Here is a 24,024-nt window from a genome sequence, read left to right on the forward strand (position 1 = left end):
GCATCATTCTATTAGTCCATCTATACTGACCTCCATCAGGTTGCAAACTGAATATAATTTTTTTCTGCATCTAGTTCTGAAAAAATATTTGGGCTTCTAGCAGTGTGTGGGACTTGGTCTATTAGTCCATCTATACTGACCTCCATCAGGTTGCAAATTAAAAATAATTTTTTTCTTCATTTAGCTCTGAAAAAATATTTGGGCTTCTAGCAGTGTGTCGGACTTGTTCTATTAGTCCTTATATACTGACCTCCAGCAGGTTGCAAATTGAATATAATTTTTTTCTGCATCTAGCTCTGAAAAAATATTTGGGCTTCTAGCGGTGTGTGGGACTTGGTCTATTAGTCTATCTATACTGACCTCCATCAGGTTGCAAATTAAAAATAATTTTTTTCTGCATCTAGCTCTGAAAAAATATTTGGGCTTCTAGCAGTGTGTTGGACTTGGTCTATTAGTCCATCTATACTGACCTCCATCAGGTTGCAAATTCAAAATAATTTTTTTCTTCATTTAGCTCTGAAAAAATATTTGGGCTTCTAGCAGTGTGTGGGACTTGTTCTATTAGTCCTTCTACACTGAACTCCAGCAGGTTGCAAATTGAATATAATTTTTTTCTGCATCTAGCTCTGAAAAAATATTTGGGCTTCTAGCGGTGTGTGGGACTTGGTCTATTAGTCAATCTATACTGACCTCCATCAGGTTGCAAATTAAAAATATTTTTTTTCTGCATCTAGCTCTGAAAAAATATTTGGGCTTCTAGCAGTGTGTGGGACTTGGTCTATTAGTCCATCTATACTGACCTCCATCAGGTTGCAAATTAAAAATAATTTTTTTCTTCATTTAGCTCTGAAAAAATATTTGGGCTTCTAGCAGTGTGTGGGACTTGTTCTATTAGTCCTTCTATACTGACATCCAGCAGGTTGCAAATTGAATATAATTTTTTTCTGCATCTAGCTCTGAAAAAATATTTGGGCTTCTAGCGGTGTGTGGGACTTGGTCTATTAGTCCATCTATACTGACCTCCATCAGGTTGCAAATTAAAAATAATTTTTTTCTGCATCTAGCTCTGAAAAAATATTTGGGCTTCTAGCAGTGTGTGGGACTTGGTCTATTAGTCCATCTATACTGACCTCCATCAGGTTGCAAATTAAAAATAATTTTTTTCTTCATTTAGCTCTGAAAAAATATTTGGGCTTCTAGCAGTGTGTGGGACTTGTTCTATTAGTCCTTCTATACTGACCTCCAGCAGGTTGCAAATTGAATATAATTTTTTTCTGCATCTAGCTCTGAAAAAATATTTGGGCTTCTAGCGGTGTGTGGGACTTGGTCTATTAGTCCATCTATACTGACCTCCATCAGGTTGCAAATTAAAAATAATTTTTTTCTGCATCTAGCTTTGAAAAAATATTTGGGCTTCTAGCAGTGTGTGGGACTTGGTCTATTAGTCCATCTATACTGACCTCCATCAGGTTGCAAATTAAAAATATTTTTTTTCTTCATTTAGCTCTGAAAAAATATTTGGGCTTCTAGCAGTGTGTGGGACTTGTTCTATTAGTCCTTCTATACTGACCTCCAGCAGGTTGCAAATTGAATATAATTTTTTTCTGCATCTAGCTCTGAAAAAATATTTGGGCTTCTAGCGGTGTGTGGGACTTGGTCTATTAGTCCATCTATACTGACCTCCATCAGGTTGCAAATTAAAAATAATTTTTTCTGCATCTAGCTCTGAAAAAATATTTGGGCTTCTAGCAGTGTGTGGAACTTGGTCTATTAGTCCATCTATACTGACCTCCATCAGGTTGCAAATTAAAAATACTTTTTTTCTTCATTTAGCTCTGAAAAAATATTTGGGCTTCTAGCAGTGTGTGGGACTTGTTCTATTAGTCCTTCTATACTGACCTCCAGCAGGTTGCAAATTGAATATAATTTTTTTCTGCATCTAGCTCTGAAAAAATATTTGGGCTTCTAGCGGTGTGTGGGACTTGGTCTATTAGTCCATCTATACTGACCTCCATCAGGTTGCAAATTAAAAATAATTTTTTTCTGCATCTAGCTCTGAAAAAATATTTGGGCTTCTAGCTGTGTGTGGGACTTGTTGTATTAGTCCATCTATACTGACCTCCATCAGGTTGCAAACTGAATATATTTTTTTCTGCATCTACCTCTGAAAAAATATTTGGCCTTCTAGTAGTGTGTCGGACTTTCTCTATCAGTCCATCTATACTGACCTCCATCAGGTTGCAAATTAAAACTAATTTTTATCTGCATCTACAGTACCTCTGAAAAAATATTTGGGCTTCTAGCTGTGTGTGGGACTATTTGTATTAGTCCATCTATACTGACCTCCATCAGGTTGCAAACTGAATATATTTTTTTCTGCATCTACCTCTGAAAAAATATTTGGCCTTCTAGTAGTGTGTCGGACTTTCTCTATTAGTCCATCTATACTGACCTCCATCAGGTTGCAAATTCAAAATAATTTTTTTCTGCATCTAACCCAGCCAATAGTTTTGGCCTAATACCACAGTTTGGCCACTCAGCTCTGCTCGGTTACCATCCATTGTTTTTTTGTGCAAACAACTCCAGAGTTGTGAATTAGTTAACCACCAAAATGAGTGGAAAAAGGTTGTGTCCGTGGGGTAGGTGTTAAAGCAACAGTAACATCTGCAGAAGAAAGACCATCTTCCAGCCAAACTAAAATGTCTACTTCTTTTAGCGGACAATGTGATAAGATCCCTTTCTTACGGCCACGCCAATCGCTACAAATTCCAGATGAGGCACAAAAACAGCAGGTGCTTCAACGGATATCAAGTGCTCCTTTAAGTGGGCTCTCCTCCACATCAACTTCAACATCACAAATACTCCAGTCCTCAAAGGTGTCACCCAAATCGCACTTGCTTCCTCACAGCTCCCAAATCTCCAGCTGCCCGTCTGAGTATGAGGTAGAACAGATGGTTGAGTCTGCAGAGCTGTTTACTCATACTATAGCCTGGGAATCAGAGGTCGACTCCAGCGCTTCTGTGAATCCAGACGAGGAAATGATCTGCACTGATGCCCAGAATCTTTGTGAGTCGGATCCAGGACCAGACGCAGAAGGTTCTGACCATAATGTAGACCCTCATTCCCAAACTGTAACTCCTGTTGGTGGAGACAATGAGGAAGACGATGATAAGACTCAAATACCTGATTGGAGCGACAACTTTAGTTTTTTGTCAGGGCAGGAACAGGTTGGCTCTGAGGACGACGGGTGTGATAACGCACAGGGTGATGATGATGAGGTCGGAGATCCCACTTACTGTCAACCCACAGTCAGCCAAGAGATGAGGTCAGCAGAGGAGGTGGAGGAAGATGCTAGTGACGACGAGGTCAGGTTGCGCCTTCCTGGACAGAGACGTAGTACTGGAAGCACGTCAACAACTGCATCCTCAAACACAACTCTGCCTCTCACCACAAGTCGTGGTGGCTCTTCAGGTCGCATGGGTGCTAAGCCTTGCATAGCCTGGGCATTTTTTCAGATCGATAAAGATGACCCAACTCGTGTTATCTGTAACATTTGTCAGCAAAAGCTAAGTAGAGGCCAAAAAATACATAGTTTGAGTACTTCATGCATGAACCGGCACATGGACATGAAACATAAGTTGCAGTGGGAAGCTCAGTGTGCTACAATGCGGCCTAGTCGGCCGGGCCAACCACCGTCTGCCATATCTTGTGCATCCGCGGCCTCTTCATCCTCTGTGACTGGGGGGACAGCAGTCACACCTGTTTTGGGGCGCAGACCTGCCACCTCTTTACCCGCAACAGCCAGCGTGATTGGCAGGTCATCATTTTCTTTGGAGGTGGTAACACCAGCTGGTGTTGAGCGCTGTCCGACATCGATAGCACCACCTTTGGATCAAGGCAACCTAACATGTCCGCCTGCATCTTCCTCACAGACCGGCAGTTTGCCGGGGACACCCTTATCAACCCCGTCTAAGCACAATAGCCAGCCCTCGGTCCCTCAGATGTGGACAAGTAAAAGACCATTTCCTCCTAGCCATGAGAAAGCTAAGAGATTGAATTTCACCATCTGCAAGCTCTTGGCTACAGAAATGCTGCCTTTCTGCCTGGTGGACACAGAGGATTTTCGAGACCTTATGTCCGTCGCAGTGCCCCAGTACCAGATGCCCAGTCGGCACTACTTCTCAAAGAAAGGTGTGCCTGCGCTCCACCAGCATGTCGCACACAACATCACCGCTTCTTTGAGAAACTCTGTGTGTGACAGGGTGCATTTCACCACAGACACTTGGACGAGTAGGCATGGACAGGGGCGTTACATGTCGCTGACTGGGCACTGGGTAACTATGGTGACAGCAGGACAAGGGGCTGCTGTCCAAGTCTTGCCGTCCCCACGAGTTGTGCGTCAATCCTCTTTATGTCAAAGTTCCTCCACTGCTTCTGCCTCCTCAACCTCCTCTCGGTCTTCCACCTGCACCCAAAGCCTGTCTGGTCATGCCACAAGCTTTCTAACTGCGCAGAAGGGATCCTGCACACCTCCTTACTATGCTGGCAGTAGGGCTCAACGTCATCAGGCATTTTTTACATTGAAATGTCTGGGAAATGTGAGTCACACAGCTGAGGAGTTGTGGTCAGCTCTGGAGAACCAATTTCATGAATGGTTGTCTCCACTGGACCTGAAACCAGGGAAGGCCGTGTGCGACAATGCTGCAAACCTGGGTGCGGCCCTTCGCCGGGGCAATGTCACACACGTGCCTTGTATGGCTCACGTGTTGAACCTGGTTGTCCAGCAATTTTTAGCCCACTATCCCAGACTAGATGGCCTTCTGCAGAGGGCACGGTCGCTGTGTGCTCACTTCCGCCGTTCGCATCCCGCAGCTCAGCGACTTACATCTCTACAGAAGTCGGTGGGCCTGCCACTTCACCGGCTAAAATGCGATGTGCCTACCCGGTGGAATTCAACTCTGCACATGTTGCAGCGACTGTGGCAGCACCGACAAGCCCTGGTGCAATACGTTCTGACGTATAGCCTGGGACAACGTGATTCAGAGGTGGGGCAAATCACGCTGGAGGAGTGGTCTCAGATCAGGGACCTATGCACCCTTCTGCACAGTTTTGAAATGGCGACGAAGATGTTTAGTGCTGACGATGCCATTATCAGCATGACTATTCCGGTGATTTACATGCTGGAGCACATGTTAAACAGAATTCGGAGTCAGGTGGTGGCACAAGAGGAGGTGGAGGAAGTAGAGGAGGAGGAGTTGTATGCGGAAGGGCTAACATCTGCAAGGTCCAGACGGTCGGCAGCACCAAGGCGGCAGGCATGTGAGGGTGGGGGAGATGGTTTTACCAGGGCGCATGGTAGCAGCCAAACTAGTGAGGAAGGTGCAGGAGCCCAGGAAGAAGTGGAGGACGAACTGATGGAAGACTCATCAGATGAGGGAGACCTTGATCACATTTCTGTTGTGCGAGGTTGGGGGGAGAGGACAGAGGAAGGAAGCATGATTGTTACCTCGCCACCAACACAACAGGGACTTGGTGCTCCTGGATGCGCAACACACATGAGTGCCTTCTTGCTGCACTACCTGCAACATGACCCTCGAATTGTGAGAATTAGAAATAATCCTGACTACTGGGTTGCCACACTGTTAGATCCCCGGTACAAAAGTAAATTTGCAGAAATTATTCCTGCCATAGAAAGGGATGCACGCATGCAGGAGTATCAGCAGAGACTGTTGCAGAATCTTACATGTGCTTTTCCACAAAATACCAGTGGTGCACGTAGTGAATCTCACAGTTCCAACTTGCCAACCGTGGGACCGTCAAGTGTTCAGCACTCAAACCGTAACAGAACCACAGTATCTGCTGGTAACATCAATTTTGCGGAATCATTTCACCACTTTTTTAGCCCATCCTTTGCAAGGCCACAGGAGACAAGAAGTCTGACACATAGTCAACGCCTAGAGACGATGGTACAGGAGTATCTGCAAGTAAACATTGAAGCCACGACTGTGTCACTGGACCCTTGCTCTTTCTGGGCTTCCAATCTGGATAAATGGCCGGAGCTAGCCACTTACGCCTTGGAGATCTTGTCATGCCCCGCAGCCAGCGTTCTGTCTGAACGTGTGTTCAGCGCTGCTGGTGGTGTGCTGACAGATAAGCGAACGCGGCTCTCCACTGATAATGTAGACAGACTCACGTTCATAAAGATGAACAAATCATGGATCCGAAACGACTTTTCTACCCCTGTGTCATCCTGGGGAGAGTAAAAGCTTGATGATTGGTTAAAATCACCCTACCAAACGTTTTAAGCTTTCAAATTACTAATCATGTTTATCTGTATCTTGACTGGAAAATAATTTGGGCTTTGTAGCAGTGTGCAGCACTGATCCTATTAGGCCATCTATACTAAAGCTTCACCAGATTTAAAATTAAAAATAATTTTTAGCTGCATCTAGCCCGGAAAATAATTTTGGGGCTCCGAGATGCGCAAGGCACATAAGTGCCTTCTTGCTGCACTACCTGCAGCATGACCCTCATATTGTCAGAATTCGAAGTAATCATGACTACTGGGTTGCCACACTCATAGATCCCCCAAACTTTTCGATCAACCTTTTCATTTTAATAAAGACCAAAAAAATTGTCATTTTTGAAATTATAATCAAACAGTTTTCAACTCAAAACTTTATTCTAGGTGATGTTACATTTTCACATAGGACCCCTTGTTCGAAAGGAGCTTCTGAACTGTCTCGTCCATTGAATTTGTCAGGTTTTGGATGGTTTCTGCTTCAATTGTTTTGCATGAGGACAGAATACCCTCCCAGAGCTGTTGCTTAGATGTGAACTGCCTCCCGCCATCATAGACACTCCTTTTAATGATGCTCCAAAGGTTCTGAATGGGGTAGAGGTCAGGGGAGCATGGGGGTCACACCATAAGTTTGTCCCCTTTTATGCCCATATCAGCCAGAGATGCAGATGTTTTATGTGCAGCATGAGATGGTGCATTATCATGCAGAAAAATGATCTTGCTGTGAAATACACGGTTCTTCTTCTTGAACCATGGCAGGAAGTGCTGTTTGAGAAAATCCACATACATTATGGAGTTCATCTTTAGCGCCTTCAGGGATCCTAAAGGGGCCGACAATCTCTCTCCCCATGATTCCAGCCCAAAACATTACTCCACCTCCTCCTTGTTGGCGCTGTAGCCGTGTTTGCGTGGGGTGTCCATCAACCAGCCATCCTCCACTCCATCCATCTGGACCATCGAGCGCTGCACGGCACTCATCCGTGAACAAAACAGTTTTGAAATCAGTCTTCATGTAATGTTTGGCCCACTGGAGCCGTTTCTGCTTGTGTGAAGTGGATAGAGGAGGTCGACAGGATGGCGTATGCACAGCTGCAAACCTCTGAAGGACCCTGCATCTTGTTGTTCGGGGGACGTTGGAGGCACAAGCAGCTTCAAAAACTTGTCTGCTGCTATGACAAGGCTTTTTTGCCGCTGCTCTTTCAACCTGACGTAATTGCCTGTAGGAAAGAGTCCTCAATTTGCCCTTATCAGCACGCACACGTGTGTACTGTGAATCAGCTACATACTTCTTGATTGCCAAGACACTTCATCCTGATCATGGCACAATGTTGATTGTAGTCATGCCTTGACCTAAACACTCCACAATTTGTTGCTTCTCAGCAGCCGACACATCCTTTTTCTTTCCCATTTTGGCAGAAAATGTAGGCTGCTTAATAATGTGAGAGAGCCTTCTTAAGTAGTCTTGCCTTTCATTGGACACACCTGCCAAACTAATTAGCACAGGTGTCTGCAATTGCTTACAGTGATATAAAGAGCCCTGACACACATCACCATCAATGAGTTTAACTGACAAACAAACAAATTCTTCCCTTATCACTCCGAAACACTTTTTGCATAATAATTTGGAACGCGGTGTACATGTGCTTTTCCACAAAACACCAGCGGTTCACGTAGTGAATCTTACAGTTCTAACTTGCCAACCGTGGTCTGTATGGAATTGTTCAATAAAGGGCCCAAAATTAAGATAACATAGATGGGAGAGGTCTCTATGAATAGGAATTCCTAAGTATTTGATACCCTGTGAGGGCCAGGCAAAGGGAGAGTTGGACTGGATGGAATCCTATATGGATTTGGGGAGGGAGACATCGAGGGCCTCAGACTTCGCTGCATTGATTTTAAAATTTGACCATGTAACAAAGTGATCTATTTCAGCCATAACAGCATGGATGGATATATGTGATTGAGTGATATATACTAGGACATCATCAGCAAATAGAGAGCACTTGTACTCGGTGCCTCCCACCTCAATCCATCTAATATTGGGGTTATGGCGAATTGATGAGAGCAGGTGCTCCGTCACTAGGATGTATAAGAGAGGGGAGAGAGGACATCCCTGCCTTGTCCCATTGGTGATTGTGAAAGGTGATGAAAATGTTCTGACGCGCCCCCTGGGCCTTGGGACACCCGGAGCCGGACCCTTTTTGGTGGATGCTGGTGGTTGTAGTCTTCGTGGCGGCGATCCGTTTCCGTGGCTCAGGGCGGTCAAACCAGTGGCGGAACTATTTATGTGGTTTTGATGTTTAAATGTCCGACTACGCCACCCGTGGATTGCGGTCAGAGTGAACCGCCGCTACAGGGCAGACCGCTAAGGCTGGTGTTGTGGGTGCAGCAGAGCGTAGCATAACTCCCCATGGGAGGAGTATATCCTCAGGGCAGTGTATGCGGAGGATGGGGGTGATGGTGCAGGGCAGCAGCAGTAACGACACAAAGTCAGTGATGCAGTTCAGGGCCTTTACTCACAGTTCTTATTATCCAGACCACGTCTGCAGGTAACGGCTGCCCACGTCGTACTGTGCTCACCAGGTGAGGGGCTCAGACAACTCCCAGATAACTTTGGAGCGCTTCACAGGACCCCCTTTGTGTGTCCTTTGTCTGGCCTTTCTTACCAACACTTCTGTCCGGCTGCCTCGGGCCTCCTCTTGGTAAACTTGGCGCCAGTTTCCCTGACCCTATGTGGTGCCTTCCTAGCGGGTGTAGCAAGGGGCTGCGCCACATAAAATGTCAGAGCCTCCGGTTTCTAGCTGAGGGTCGTTTCCTGCCTCCACAAGTTCGGGGACCGGTCTCCCCCCTTTGGCCTGACCCCTCCACGCAGGTGGATTCGGGCGTGCGGTGGCGACTCGCCCGTCCGCACCCCTGGGATCCCTTCATTCCTCGTTCCTGGAGCCTTCTCCGCTCCTCTTCCTTCCTTCTCCCTCTTGCAGGCCTGGGCCTCTGTTACTAGGCCCGCCTCCGGAGCAGAGCTCATGCAGAGCCCCTGCTCCCTGCCACTTCTGCTCAGACTTCTCTGCACTGAACTAAGATGGTGCCCACCTTTTATACTCCCTTCTCAATGCACCCAGGAACTGCTTCCTCCCTGCTCCTGCACTGCAGGGTTCCCCTTCCTCAGTGTTCCCTCCCCCCACTCCAGCCAGGGACAGGGACTGTCGTGCCCATCTCAGGGGCATATTGGTCGCCCTGCCCCATGGCAATGTGGTGTAATGCATGCAGGTGTCGGGTCCTGATCCACACTCCATCCTTATCTGAGAGTGAGATATCACACCTCTGGGTGAGGTGCAATACGTCTGTAGCAACCGAGCCCTCGGTGCTACAGTTCCATTTATCTTCAGCCTAGGTGACGTATTGTGATACAGGGCCGTGATTTTGGCTATAAAAGGGTCCCCTAGACCCCTACCCCAAGCTTTTTAAGAGAATCATATATGGCGTGCCAGGAGACTCTATGGAATGCTTTCTCAGCATCCAACGAGAGTATCTACTTACAAATTTTTAACTGCATCTAGCCCAGGAAATACTTTGTGCCTAGTAGCAGTGTCTGCTAGTCAGCGGATTATCCCGGCTGTTAAGCAAGCTACACCACCTGTAGTTTGGACACTTAATTTTTTCAAAGGAAATGCTTCGGGACCACGGCATACTCAGTGAAGAGCATCAGGAGGCACCCCAAGGCATAGGGGCTGGGACTGGCAGTAGGATGCCTTGCGGTGGACAGCCGAGCTCGATCCTTATAAAAGCTTTTTAACTGCAGCAGCTTTAGTGGACGCTACTGGAGCTGGAATTACGCGGCTGCTGGCATGAGACTTGCCCTCCAATAGATCCTTGTAAATGGATTTAAAGTGTATTCATTCAAATTAGAGAGACAATTTAAATTAAAAAGCTTAGAGCTGCCTCCACCACAGGGGAGCTCTCTCGACCCACCAGCGGACAGGCACCAGTATTGGGAGAGGGGGGCTGGCCGTCAGGGTTCACCGCGGCTCTGGCACAAACCCGGCGACACGGAGGCGGCATGGGCAGGAGCGGACTGGCCGTGTCGGCTTCTCACTTTTTGGATTTTAGAAGGGCATGACATGCAAATATCTGTGTCTCCCCCTTCTTTTACTCCTCCACCTCTTTTCTTTTCGCATGACTATATGTACTTGTCACTTTTCCATGTGTTAGCTGTGTCTTCTGAGCAGTTTGTCAGCTTTTGGACACCTTTGAAGGTGTTTTCTATGTGTTTCTATGTGTTTTTGTTTGCCTGCCATTGGTTTTAACGGTGTTCGAAGGTGTTCGACGAACAGTTCGAAGAACAGTTCGGCGAACACACGGGTGTTCGACGAACCGAACCGAACTCGAACACTACGGGGGTGGCTCAACACTAGTCATGGGGGCCCCAAATGCATGCCACATATCATGTGGGCTCCACGTGCATGCCGCATGTCATGGGGGCGCCACAGGCATGCCGCATGTCTTGGGGGCCCACATGCATGGCACATTTCATGGGGGCCCCAAATGCATGCCGCATGTCATGAGGTCCCCGCATGCATGCCACATGTCATGGGGGCACCACAGGCATGCCGCATGTCATGGGGGCCCCAAATGCATGCCGCATTTCATGGGGGCCACACGTGCATGCCGCATGTAAGGGGGATCCAAATGCATGCCGCATGTAATGGGGGTCCCACATGCATGCTGCATGTCATGGGGGGACCACATGCATGCCGCATGTCATGGGGCCACACTTGCATGCAGCATGTAATGGGGGATCCAAATGCATGCTGCACGTCATGAGGGCCCCGCATGCATGCCGCATGTCATGGGGGCCCCAGAGGCATTCCACATGTCTTGGGGGCCCCAAATAAATGAAACATTTCATGGGGGCCCCACATGCATGCCGCATGTCATGGGACCCCCCAAATGCATGCCGCATGTCATAGGGGCCCCACATGCATGACGCATTTAATGGGGGCCCCAAATGCATGCCGCATGTAATGGGGGCCCCACGTGCATGCCGCATATCATGTGGGCCCCACATGCATGGCGCATGTCATGGGGGCCCCAAATGCGTGACGCATGTCATGGGGGCCCCAAATGCATGCAGCATGTCATGGGGGCCCCAAATGCATGCCACATGTCAAGGGGGCCACATGCATGCCGCATGTCAAGAGGGCCCCACTTGCATGCAGCATGTCATGGGGGATCCAAATGCATGACGCATGTCATGGGGGTCCCACATGCATGCCGCATGTCATGGGGCCCCCCCAAATGCATGCCGCATGTCATAGGGGCCCCACATGCATGCCGCATGTCATGGGGGGGACACATGCATGCCGCATTTCATGGGGGACCCAAATGCATGCCGCTTGTCATGGCGGCCCCAAATGCATGATTCATGTCATGGGGGCCCCACATGCATGCCGCATGTCATGGGGGCCCCAAATGCAGGCCGCATGTCATGGGGGCTCCACATGCATGCCGCATGTCATGGGGGCCCCGCAGGCATGCCGCATGTCATGGGGGGCCCACATGCATGGCACATTTCATGGGGGCCCCAAATGCATGCCGCATGTCATGAGGGCCCCGAATGCATGCCGCATGTCATGGGGGCACCACAGGCATGCCACATGTCATGGGGCCCCAAATGCATGCCGCATTTCATGGGGGCCACACGTGCATGCCGCATGTAAGGGGGATCCAAATGCATGCCGCATGTCATGGGGGCCCCGGAGGCTTTCCACATGTCATGGGGGCCCCAAATAAATGACGCATTTCATGAGGGCCCCCCAAATGCATGCCGCATGTCATAGGGGCCCCACATGCATGACGCATTTAATGGGGGCCCCAAATGCATGCCGCATGTAATGGGGGCCCCACGTGCATGCCGCATGTCATGGGGGCCCCAAATGCATGCCGCATATCATGTGGGCCCCACATGCATGGCGCATGTCATGGGGGCCCCAAATGCGTGCTGCATGTCATGGGGACCCCAAATGCATGCAGCATGTCGTGGGGGCCCCACGTGCATGCCACATGACATGGGGGGCCCACATGCATGCCACATGTCATGGGGGCTCCACATGCATGCCGCATGTCATGGGGGCCACGCAGGCATGCCGCATGTCATGGGGGGCCCACATGCATGGCACATTTCATGGGGGCCCCACATGCATGCAGCATGTCATGGGGGCCCCACATGCATGCCCCATGTCATGGGGGCCCCAAATGCATGCCACATATCATGTGGGCTCCACGTGCATGCCGCGTGTCATGGGGGCGCCGCAGTCATGCCGCATGTCATGGGGGCCCACATGCATGGCACATTTCATGGGGGCCCCAAATGCATGCCGCATGTCATGAGGGCCCCGCATGCATGCCGCATGTCATGGGGGCACCACAGGCATGCCGCATGTCATGGGGTCCCACTTGCATGCTGCATGTCATGTGGGCCCCACTTGCATGCAGCATGTAATGGGGGATCCAAATGCATGCTGCACGTCATGAGGTCCCCGCATGCATGCCGCATGTCATGGGGGCCCCGGAGGCATTCCACATGTCATGGGGGCCCCAAATAAATGACGCATTTCATGGGGGCCCCACATGCATGCCGCATGTCATGGGCCCCCCAAATGCATGCCGCATGTCATAGGTGCCCCACATGCATGACGCATTTAATGGGGGCCCCAAATGCATAGCGCATGTCATGGGGGTCCCAAATGCGTGCCGCATGTCATGGGGGCCCCACATGCATGGCGTATGTCATGGGGGCCCCAAATGTGTGCCGCATGTCATGGGGGCCCCAAATGCATGCAGCATGTCATGGGGGCCCCACGTGCATGCCACATGTCATGGGGGGCCAAATGCATGCCTCATGTCATGGGGGCCCCACTTGCATGCAGCATGTAATGGGGGACCGAAATGCATGACGCATGTCATGGGGGTCCCACATGCATGCCGCATGTCATGGGGGCCCCACATGCATACCACATGTCATGCGGGCCCCAAATGCATGCCGCATGTCCTGGGGGCCCTACATGCATGCCGCATTTCATGGGGCACCCAAATGCATGCCGCATGTCATTTGGGCTCCAAATGCATGCCGCATGTCATGGCGGCCCCAAATGCATGCCGCATGTCATGGGGGATCCAAACTCATGCCGCATGTCATTGGGGCCCCAAGCGTATGCCGCATGTCATAGGGGCCCCACATGCATGCCGCATGCCTCGGGCACCCCAAATGCATGCAGCATGTTATGGGGGCCCCACGTGCATGCCGCATGTCTCAGGTACCCCAAATGCATGCAGCATGTTATGCAGGACCCAAATGCATGCCTCAGGTCATGGGGGCCCAAATGCATGCCGCATGTCATGGGGGCCCCAAATGCATGCCGCATGTCATGGCGGCCCCAAATGAATGACTCAGGTCATGGGGGCCCCACGTGCATGCCGCATGTCATGGGGGACCCAAGCGTAAACCACATGTCATGGGGGCCCCACGTGCATGCCGCATGTCTCGGGCACCCCAAATACATGCAGCATGTCATGGGGGCCCCACGTGCATGCCGCATGTCTCAGGTACCCCAAATGCATGCAGCATGTTATGCAGGCCCCAAATGCATGCCGCATGTCATGGGGGCCCCGCAGGCATGCCACATGTCATGGGGGCCCCAAATGCATGCCGCATTTCATGGGGGCCACACGTGCATGCCGCATGTAAGGGGTATCCAAATGCATGCCGCATGTCATGGTTGTCCCACATGCATGCTGCATGTCATGGGGGCCCCAAATGCATGCAGCATGCCATGGGGGCCCCACGTGCATGGCGCATTTCATGGGGGCCCCACATGCATGCCGCATATCATGGGGGCCCCAAATGCATGCCGCATTTCATGGGGGCCACACGTGCATGCCGCATGTAAGGGGCATCCAAATGCATGCCGCATGTCATGGGGGCCCCAAACGCATGCAGCATGCCATGGGGGCCCCACGTGCATGGCGCATTTCATGGGGGCCCCAAATGCATGCCACATGTCATGAGGGCCCCGCATACATGCCTTATGTCATGGGGGCCCCACGTGCATACCACATGTCTTGGGGCCCCCAAATCCATGCAGCATGTCATAGGGGCCCCACATGCATGCCGCATGTTATGGGGGCCCCACATGCATGTCGCATGTCATGGGGGCCCCAAATGCATGCGGCATGTCATGGGGGCCCCACTTGCATGCAGCATGTCATAGGGGCCCCACGTGCATACCACATGTCATGGGGTCCCCAAATGCATGCTGCATGTCCTGGGGGCCCCACATGCATGCCGCATGTCATGGGGGCCCCAAATGCATGCCGCATGTCATGGGGGCCCCACATGCATGCCGCATGTCATGGGGAACCAAATGCATGCCGCATGTCATGGGGGCCATAAAAGCATGCCGCATGTCATGGGTGCCCAACGTGCATGCCGCATGTATTGGGGGCCCCAACTGCATGCCGCATATCATGGGGCCCCACATGCATGCCACATGTCATGTGGGCCCCACATGCATGCCGCATTTCATGGGGGACCCAAATGCATGCCGAATGTCTTAGGGGCCCCAAATGCATGACTCATGTCATGGGGGCCCCACGTGCATGCCGCATGTCATGGGGGATCCGAACTCATGCCGCATGTCAATGGGGCCCAAAGCGTATGCTGCATGTTATGGGGGCCCCATGTGCATGCCACATGTAATGGGGGCCCCACATGCATGCGGCATGTCATAGGGGCCCCACGTGCATGCCGCATGTCTCAGGTACCCCAAATGCATGCAGCATGTTATGCAGGCCCCAAATGCATGCCGCTTGTCATGGGGGCCCAAATGCATGCCGCATGTCATGGGGGCCCAAATGCATGCCGCATGTCATGGGGGCTACACGTGCATGCCGCATGTAATGGGGCCCCCAAATTCATGCCGCGTGTCATGGCGGCCCCAAATGCATGATTCATGTCATGGGGGCCCCACGTGCATGCCGCATGTCATGGGGGATCCAAACTCATGCCGCATGTCATTGGGGCCCAAATGCATGCCGCATGTCATGGGGGCTCCACGTGCATGCCGCATGTAATGGGGCCCCACATGCATGGAGCATGTCATGGGGGCCCCACATGCATGCCGCATGTCATGGGGGCCCCAAATGCATGCCGCATGTCATGGGGGCCCTCGTGCATGCCGCATGTCATGGGGGCCCCAAATGCATGCCGCATGTCATAGTGGCCCCAAATGCATGCTGCATGTCATGAGGGCCCCACGTGCATGCCGCATGTCATGGGAGCCCCAAATGCATGCCACATATCATGGGGGCCCCGCTTGCATGCCACATGTCATTGGGGCCCCACAGGCATTCCGCATGTCATGGGGGCCTCACGTGCATTCCGCATGTCATGGGGGCCCCACGTGCATGCTGCATGTCATTGGGGACCCACGTGCTTGCCGCATGTCATGGGGGCCCAAATGCATGCCGCATGTATTGGGGGCCCCAACTGCATGCCGCATATCATGGGGCCCCACATGCATGCCCCATGTCATCGGGGCCCCAATTGCATTCCGCATGTCATGGGGGCCTCACGTGCATTCCGCATGTCATGGGGGCCCCACGTGCATGCTGCATGTCATTGGGGACCCACGTGCTTGCCGCATGTCATGGGGGCCCAAATGCATGCCGCATGTATTGGGGGCCCCAACTGCATGCCGCATATCATGGGGCCCCACATGCATGCCCCATGTCATCGGGGCCCCAATTGCATGCCGCATGTCATAGGGGCCCCACATGCATGCCGCATGTCATGGGGGCCCCAAATACATGCCGCATGTCATGGGGGTCCCAAGTGCATGCCGCATGTATTGGGGTCCCACGTGCATGCCGAATGTCATGGGGGCCCAAAATGCATGCCGCATATCAAGGGGGCCCCACGTGCATGCCGCATGTATTGGGGGCCCCAAATGCATGCCGCATTTCATGAGGGCGCCGCATGCATGCCGCATGTCATGGGGCCCCGCAGGCATTCCGCATGTCATGGGGCCCCAAATTTATGCCGCATTTGATGGGGTCCCCGCGTGCATGCCGCATGTCATGGGGCCCCCCAAATGCATGCAGCATGTCATAGGGGCCCCACATGCATGGCACATTTCATGGGGGCCCCACATGCATGCCGCATATCATGGGGGCCCCAAATGCATGCAGCATGTCATGGGGGGCCCACGTGCATGCCACAGGTCTTGGGGCCCACAAATGCATGACACATGTCATAGGGGCCCCACATGCATGGCGCATTTTATGGGGGCCCTGCATGCATGCCGCATGTCATGGGGGCCCCAAATGCATGCCTCAAGTCATGGGGGCCCCAAATGCATGCCGCATATCATGGGGCCCCACATGCATACCACATGTCATGGGGGCCCCACATGCATGCCACATTTCATGGGGGACCCAAATGCATGCATGCCGCATGTCATTGGGGCCCCGCAGGCATTCCGCATGTCATGGGGGCCTCACGTGCATTTCGCATGTTATGGCGGTCCCACGTGAATGACGCATGTCATGGGGCCCCCCAAATCCATGCCTCATATCATAGGGGCCCCACATGCATGGAGCATGTCATGGGGGCCCCACATGCATGGCACATGTCATGGGGGCCCCACTTGCATGCATCATGTAATGGGGGATCCAAATGCATGACGCATGTCATGGGGCCCCCCAAATGCATGCAGCATGTATTGGGGCCCACAAAGGCATGCCGCATGTATTGGGGGCCCCAAATGCATGCCGCATGTCATGAGGGCGCAGCATGCATGCCGCATGTCATGGGGCCCCCGCAGGCATGCCGCATGTCATGGGTGCCCCACATGCATGCCGCATGTCATGGGGGCCCAAATGCATGCCGCATGTCATGGGGGCCATAAAAGCATGCCGCATGTCATGGGTGCCCAACGTGCATGCCGCATGTATTGGGGGCCCCAACTGCATGCCGCATATCATGGGGCCCCACATGCATGCCACATGTCATGGGGGCCCCACATGCATGCCGCATTTCATGGGGGAACCAAATGCATTCCGAATGTCTTAGGGGCCGCAAATGCAAGCCGCATGTCATGGGGGCTACATGTGCATGCCGCATGTCATGGGGGATCCAAACTCATGCCGCATGTCATTGGGGCCCAAATGCATGACTCATGTCATGGGGGCCCCACGTGCATGCCGCATGTCATGGGGGATCCAAACTCATGCCGCATGTCAATGGGGCCCCAAGCGTATGCTGCATGTTATGGGGCCCCATGCGCATGCCACATGTAATGGGGGCCCCACATGCATGCATCATGTCATAGGGGCCCCACGTGCATGCCGCATGTCTCAGGTACCCCAAATGCATGCAGCATGTTATGCAGGCCCCAAATGCATGCCACTTGTCATGGGGGCCCAAATGCTTGATGCATGTCATGGGGGCCGCAAATGCAAGCCGCATGTCATGGGGGCTACATGTGCATGCCGCATGTCATGGGGGATCCAAACTCATGCCGCATGTCATTGGGGCCCAAATGCATGCCGCATGTCATGGGGGCTCCACGTGCATGCCGCATGTAATGGGGCCCCACATGCATGGAGCATGTCATGGGGGCCCCACATGCATGCCCCATGTCATGGGGGGGCCACATGCATGCCGCATGTCATGCATGCCACATGTCATGGGGGGGCCGCATATCATGTGGGCTCCATGTGCATGCCGCATGTCATGGGGGCGTCACATGCATGCCGCATGTCATGGGGCCCACATGCATGGCATATTTAATGGGGGCCCCAAATGCATGCCGCATGTCATGAGGGCCCCGCATGCATGCCGCATGTCATGGGGGCACCACAGGCATGCCGCATGTCATGGGGGCCCCAAATGCATGCCGCATTTCATGGGGGCCACACGTGCATGCCGCATGTAAGGGGGATCCAAATGCATGCCGCATGTCATGGGGGTCCCACATGCATGCTGCATGTCATGGGGGGGGGGGGCACATGCATGCCGCATGTCATGGGGGCCCCGGAGGCTTTCCACATGTCATGGGGGCCAAAATAAATGACGCATTTCATGGGGCCCCCCAATTGCATGCCGCATGTCATAGGGGCCCCACATGCATGACGCATTTAATGGGGGCCCCAAATGCATGCCGCATGTAATGGGGACCCACGTGCATGCCGCATGTCATGGGGGCCCCAAATGCATGCCGCATATCATGTGGGCCCCACATGCATGGCGCCTGTCATGGGGGCCCCAAATGCGTGCCGCATGTCATGGGGGCCCCAAATGCATGCAGCATGTCATGGGGGCCCCACGTGCATGCCACATGTCATGGCGGGCCACATGCATGCCGCATGTCATGGGGGCCCCACTTGCATGCAGCATGTAATGGGGGATCCAAATGCATGACGCATGTCATGGGGGTCCCACATACATGCCGCATGTCATGGGGCCCCCCAAATGCATGTCGCATGTCATAGGGGCCCCACATGCATGCCGCATGTCATGGGGGGCCCACATGCATGCCGCATTTCATGGGGGACCCAAATGCATGCCGCTTGTCATGGGGGACCCAATGCATGCCGCATGTCATGGCGGCCCCAAATGCATGATTCAAGTCATGGGGGCCCCACGTGCATGCCGCATGTCATGGGGGATCCAAACTCATGCCGCATGTCATTGGGGCCCAAATGCATGCCGCATGTCATGGGGGCTCCACGTGCATGCCGCATGTAATGGGTCCCCACATGCGTGGAGCATGTCATGGGGGCCCCACATGCATGCCACATGTCATGAGGGCCCCGCAGGCATGCCGCATGTCATGGGGGGCCAACATGCATGGCACATTTCATGGGGGCCCCACATGCATGCAGCATGTCAAGGGGGCCCCACATGCATGCCCCATGTCATGGGGGCCACAAATGCATACCACATATCATGTGGGCTCCACGTGCATGCCGCATGTCATGGGGGCGCCGCAGGCATGCCGCATGTCATGGGGGCCCCCCATGCATGGCACATTTCATGGGGGCCCCAAATGCATGCCGCATGTCATGAGTGCCCCGCATGCATGCCGCATGTCATGGGGGCACCACAGGCATGCCGCATGTCATGGGGCCCCAAATGCATGCCGCATTTCATGGGGGCCACACATGCATGCCGCATGTAAGGGTGATCCAAATGCATGCCGCATGTCATGGGGGTCCCACATGCATGCTGCATGTCATGGGGGACCCACTTGCATGCAGCATGTAATGGGGGATCCAAATGCATGCTGCACGTCATGAGGTCCCCGCATGCATGCCGCATGTCATGGGGGCCCTGGAGGCATTCCACATGTCATGGGGGCCCCAAATAAATGACACATTTCATGGGGGCCCCACATGCATGCCGCATGTCATGGGCCCCCTCAAATGCATGCCGCATGTCATAGGGACCCCACATGCATGACGCATTTAATGGTGGCCCCAAATGCATGCCGCATGTCATGGGGGCCCCACATGCATGGCGCATGTCATGGGGGCCCCAAATGCGTGCCACATGTCATGGGGGCCCCAAATGCATGCAGCATGTCATGGGGGCCCCACGTGCATGCCACATGTCATGGGGGGCCACATGCATGCCGCATGTCATGGGGGCCCCACTTGCATGCAGCATGTAATGGGGGATCCAAATGAATGACGCATGTCATGGGGGTCCCACATGCATGCCGCATGTCATGGGGCCCCCCAAATGCATGCCGCATGTCATAGGGGCCCCACATGAATGCCGCATGTCATGGGGGGCCCACATGCATGCCTCATGTCATGGGGGCCCCACTTGCATGCAGCATGTAATCGGGGATCGAAATGCATGACGCATGTCATGGGGGTCCCACATGCATGCCGCATGTCATGGGGGCCCCACGTGCATACCACATGTCATGCGGGCCCCAAATGCTTGCCGCATGTCCTGGGGGCCCTACATGCATGCCGCATGTCATGGGGGATCCAAACTCATGCCGCATGTCATTGGGGCCCCAAGCGTATGCCGCATGTCATAGGGGCCCCACATGCATGCCGCATGCCTCGGGCACCCCAAATGCATGTAGCATGTTATGGGGGCCCCACGTGCATGCCGCATGTCTCAGGTACCCCAAATGCATGCAGCATGTTATGCAGGCCCCAAATGCATGCCACATGTCATGGGGGTCCCGCAGGCATTCCGCATGTCATGGGGGCCCCAAATGCATGCGGCATGTCATGGGGGGTCCACGTGAATGCCGCATGTAATGGAGTGCCCAAATGTATGCAGCATGTCAAAGGGGCCCCACATGCATGCCGCATGTCATTGGGGCCCCGCAGGCATGCCGCATGTCATGGGGGCCCCAAATGCATGCCGCATTTCATGGGGGCCACACGTGCATGCCGCATGTAAGGGGTATCCAAATGCATGCCGCATGTCATGGGGGTCCCACATGCATGCTGCATGTCATGGGGGCCTCAAACGCATGCAGCATGCCATGGGGGCCCCACGTGCATGGCACATTTCATGGGGGCCCCACATGCATGCCGCATTTCATGGGGGCCACACGTGCATGCCGCATGTAAGGAGCATCGAAATGCATGCCGCATGCATGGGGGTCCCACATGCATGCTGCATGTCATGGGGGCCCCAAACGCATGCAGCATGCCATGGGGGCCCCAAATGCATGCAGCATGCCATGGGGGCCCCACGTGCATGGCACATTTCATGGGGGCCCCAAATACATGCCGCATGTCATGAGGGCCCCGCATACATGCCTTATGTCATGGGGGCCCCACGTGCATACCACATGTCTTGGGGCCCCCAAATCCATGCAGCATGTCATAGGGGCCCCACATGCATGCTGCATGTTATGGGGGCCCCACATGCATGTCGCATGTCATGGGGGCCCCAAATGCATGCCTCAAGTCATGGGGGCCCCAAATGCATGCCACATATCATGTGGGCCCCACGTGCATGCCACATGTAATGGGGGCCCCAAATGAATGCGGCATGTCATAGGGGCGCCACGTGCATGCCGCATGTCTCGGGCACCCCAAATGCATGCAGCATGTTATGGGGGCCCAACGTGCATGCCGCATGTCATGGGGGCCCAAATGCATGCCGCATGTCATGGGGGCCCCAAATGAATACCGCATTTCATGGGAGCCCCACATACATGCCGCATGTCATGGGGACCCAAATGCAAGCCGCATGTTATGGGGGCCCAAATGCAAGCCGCATGTCATGGGGGCCCCAAATGCATGCTGCATGTCATGGCGGCCCCAAATGCATGACTCAGGTCGTGGGGGCCCCCATGCATGGCGCATGTCATGGGGGGCCCACATGCATGCCGCATGTCATGGGGGCCCCACATGCATGCGGCATGTCATGGGGGCCCCAAATGCAGGCCGCATGTCATGGGGGCTCCACATGCATGCCGCATGTCATGGGGGCCCCAAATGCAGGCCGCATGTCATGGGGGCTCCACATGCATTCCGCATGTCATGGGGGCCCCAAACGCATGCTGCATGTCATGGGGGGGCCCACATGCATGCCGCATGTCATGGGGGCCCCACTTGCATGCAGCATGTAATGGGGGATCCAAATGCATGCTGCACGTCATGAGGGCCCCGCATGCATGCCGCATGCCATGGGGGCCCCGGAGGCATTACACATGTCATGGGGGCCCCAAATAAATTACGCATTTCATGGGGGCCCCACGTGCATGCCGCATGTCATGGGGCCCCCCAAATGAATACCGCATTTCATGGGGGCCCCACATACATGCCGCATGTCATGGCGGCCCCAAATGCATGATTCATGTCATGGGGGCCCCACGTGCATGCCGCATGTCATGGGGGATCCAAACTCATGCCGCATGTCATTGGGGCCCAAATGCATGCCGCATGTCATGGGGGCTCCACGTGCATGCCGCATGTAATGGGTCCCCACATGCGTGGAGCATGTCATGGGGGCCCCACATGCATGCCACATGTCCTGAGGGCCCCGCAGGCATGCCGCATGTCATGGGGGGCCAACATGCATGGCACATTTCATGGGGGCCCCACATGCATGCAGCATGTCATGGGGGCACCACATGCATGCCCCATGTCATGGGGGCCACAAATGCACGCCACATATCATGTGGGCTCCACGTGCATGCCGCATGTCATGGGGGCGCCGCAGGCATGCCGCATGTCATGGGGGCCCACATGCATGGCACATTTCATGGGGGCCCCAAATGCATGCCGCATGTCATGAGTGCCCCGCATGCATGCCGCATGTCATGGGGGCACCACAGGCATGCCGCATGTCATGGGGCCCCAAATGCATGCCGCATTTCATGGGGGCCACACATGCATGCCGCATGTAAGGGTGATCCAAATGCATGCCGCATGTCATGGGGGTCCCACATGCATGCTGCATGTCATGGGGGACCCACTTGCATGCAGCATGTAATGGGGGATCCAAATGCATGCTGCACGTCATGAGGTCCCCGCATGCATGCCGCATGTCATGGGGGCCCCGGAGGCATTCCACATGTCATGGGGGCCCCAAATAAATGACACATTTCATGGGGGCCCCACATGCATGCCGCATGTCATGGGCCCCCTCAAATGCATGCCGCATGTCATAGGGACCCCACATGCATGACGCATTTAATGGTGGCCCCAAATGCATGCCGCATGTCATGGGGGCCCCACATGCATGGCGCATGTCATGGGGGCCCCAAATGCGTGCCGCATGTCATGGGGGCCCCAAATGCATGCAGCATGTCATGGGGGCCCCACGTGCATGCCACATGTCATGGGGGGCCACATGCATGCCGCATGTCATGGGGGCCCCACTTGCATGCAGCATGTAATGGGGGATCCAAATGCATGACGCATGTCATGGGGGTCCCACATGCATGCCGCATGTCATGGGGCCCCCCAAATGCATGCCGCATGTCATAGGGGCCCCACATGCATGCCGCATGTCATGGGGGGCCCACATGCATGCCTCATGTCATGGGGGCCCCACTTGCATGCAGCATGTAATCGGGGATCGAAATGCATGCCGCATGTCCTGGGGGCCCTACATGCATGCCGCATGTCATGGGGGATCCAAACTCATGCCGCATGTCATTGGGGCCCCAAGCGTATGCCGCATGTCATAGGGGCCCCACATGCATGCCGCATGCCTCGGGCACCCCAAATGCATGTAGCATGTTATGGGGGCCCCACGTGCATGCCGCATGTCTCAGGTACCCCAAATGCATGCAGCATGTTATGCAGGACCCAAATGCATGCCGCATGTCATGGGGGCCCAAATTCATGCCGCATGTCATGGGGGCCCCAAATGCATGCCGCATGTCATGGCGGCCACAAATGAATGACTCAGGTCATGGGGGCCCCACGTGCATGCCGAATGTCATGGGGGACCCAAGCGTATACCACATGTCATGGGGGCCCCACGTGCATGCCGCATGTCTCAGGTACCCCAAATGCATGCAGCATGTTATGCAGGCCCCAAATGCATGCCACATGTCATGGGGGTCCCGCAGGCATTCCGCATGTCATGGGGGCCCCAAATGCATGCGGCATGTCATGGGGGGTCCACGTGAATGCCGCATGTAATGGAGTGCCCAAATGTATGCAGCATGTCA

Source organism: Phyllobates terribilis, unplaced genomic scaffold (assembly GCF_046119375.1).
Source record: "Phyllobates terribilis strain yellow unplaced genomic scaffold, ASM4611937v1 Scaffold_24__1_contigs__length_18792416, whole genome shotgun sequence".
NCBI classification, from domain to species: domain Eukaryota; kingdom Metazoa; phylum Chordata; class Amphibia; order Anura; family Dendrobatidae; genus Phyllobates; species Phyllobates terribilis.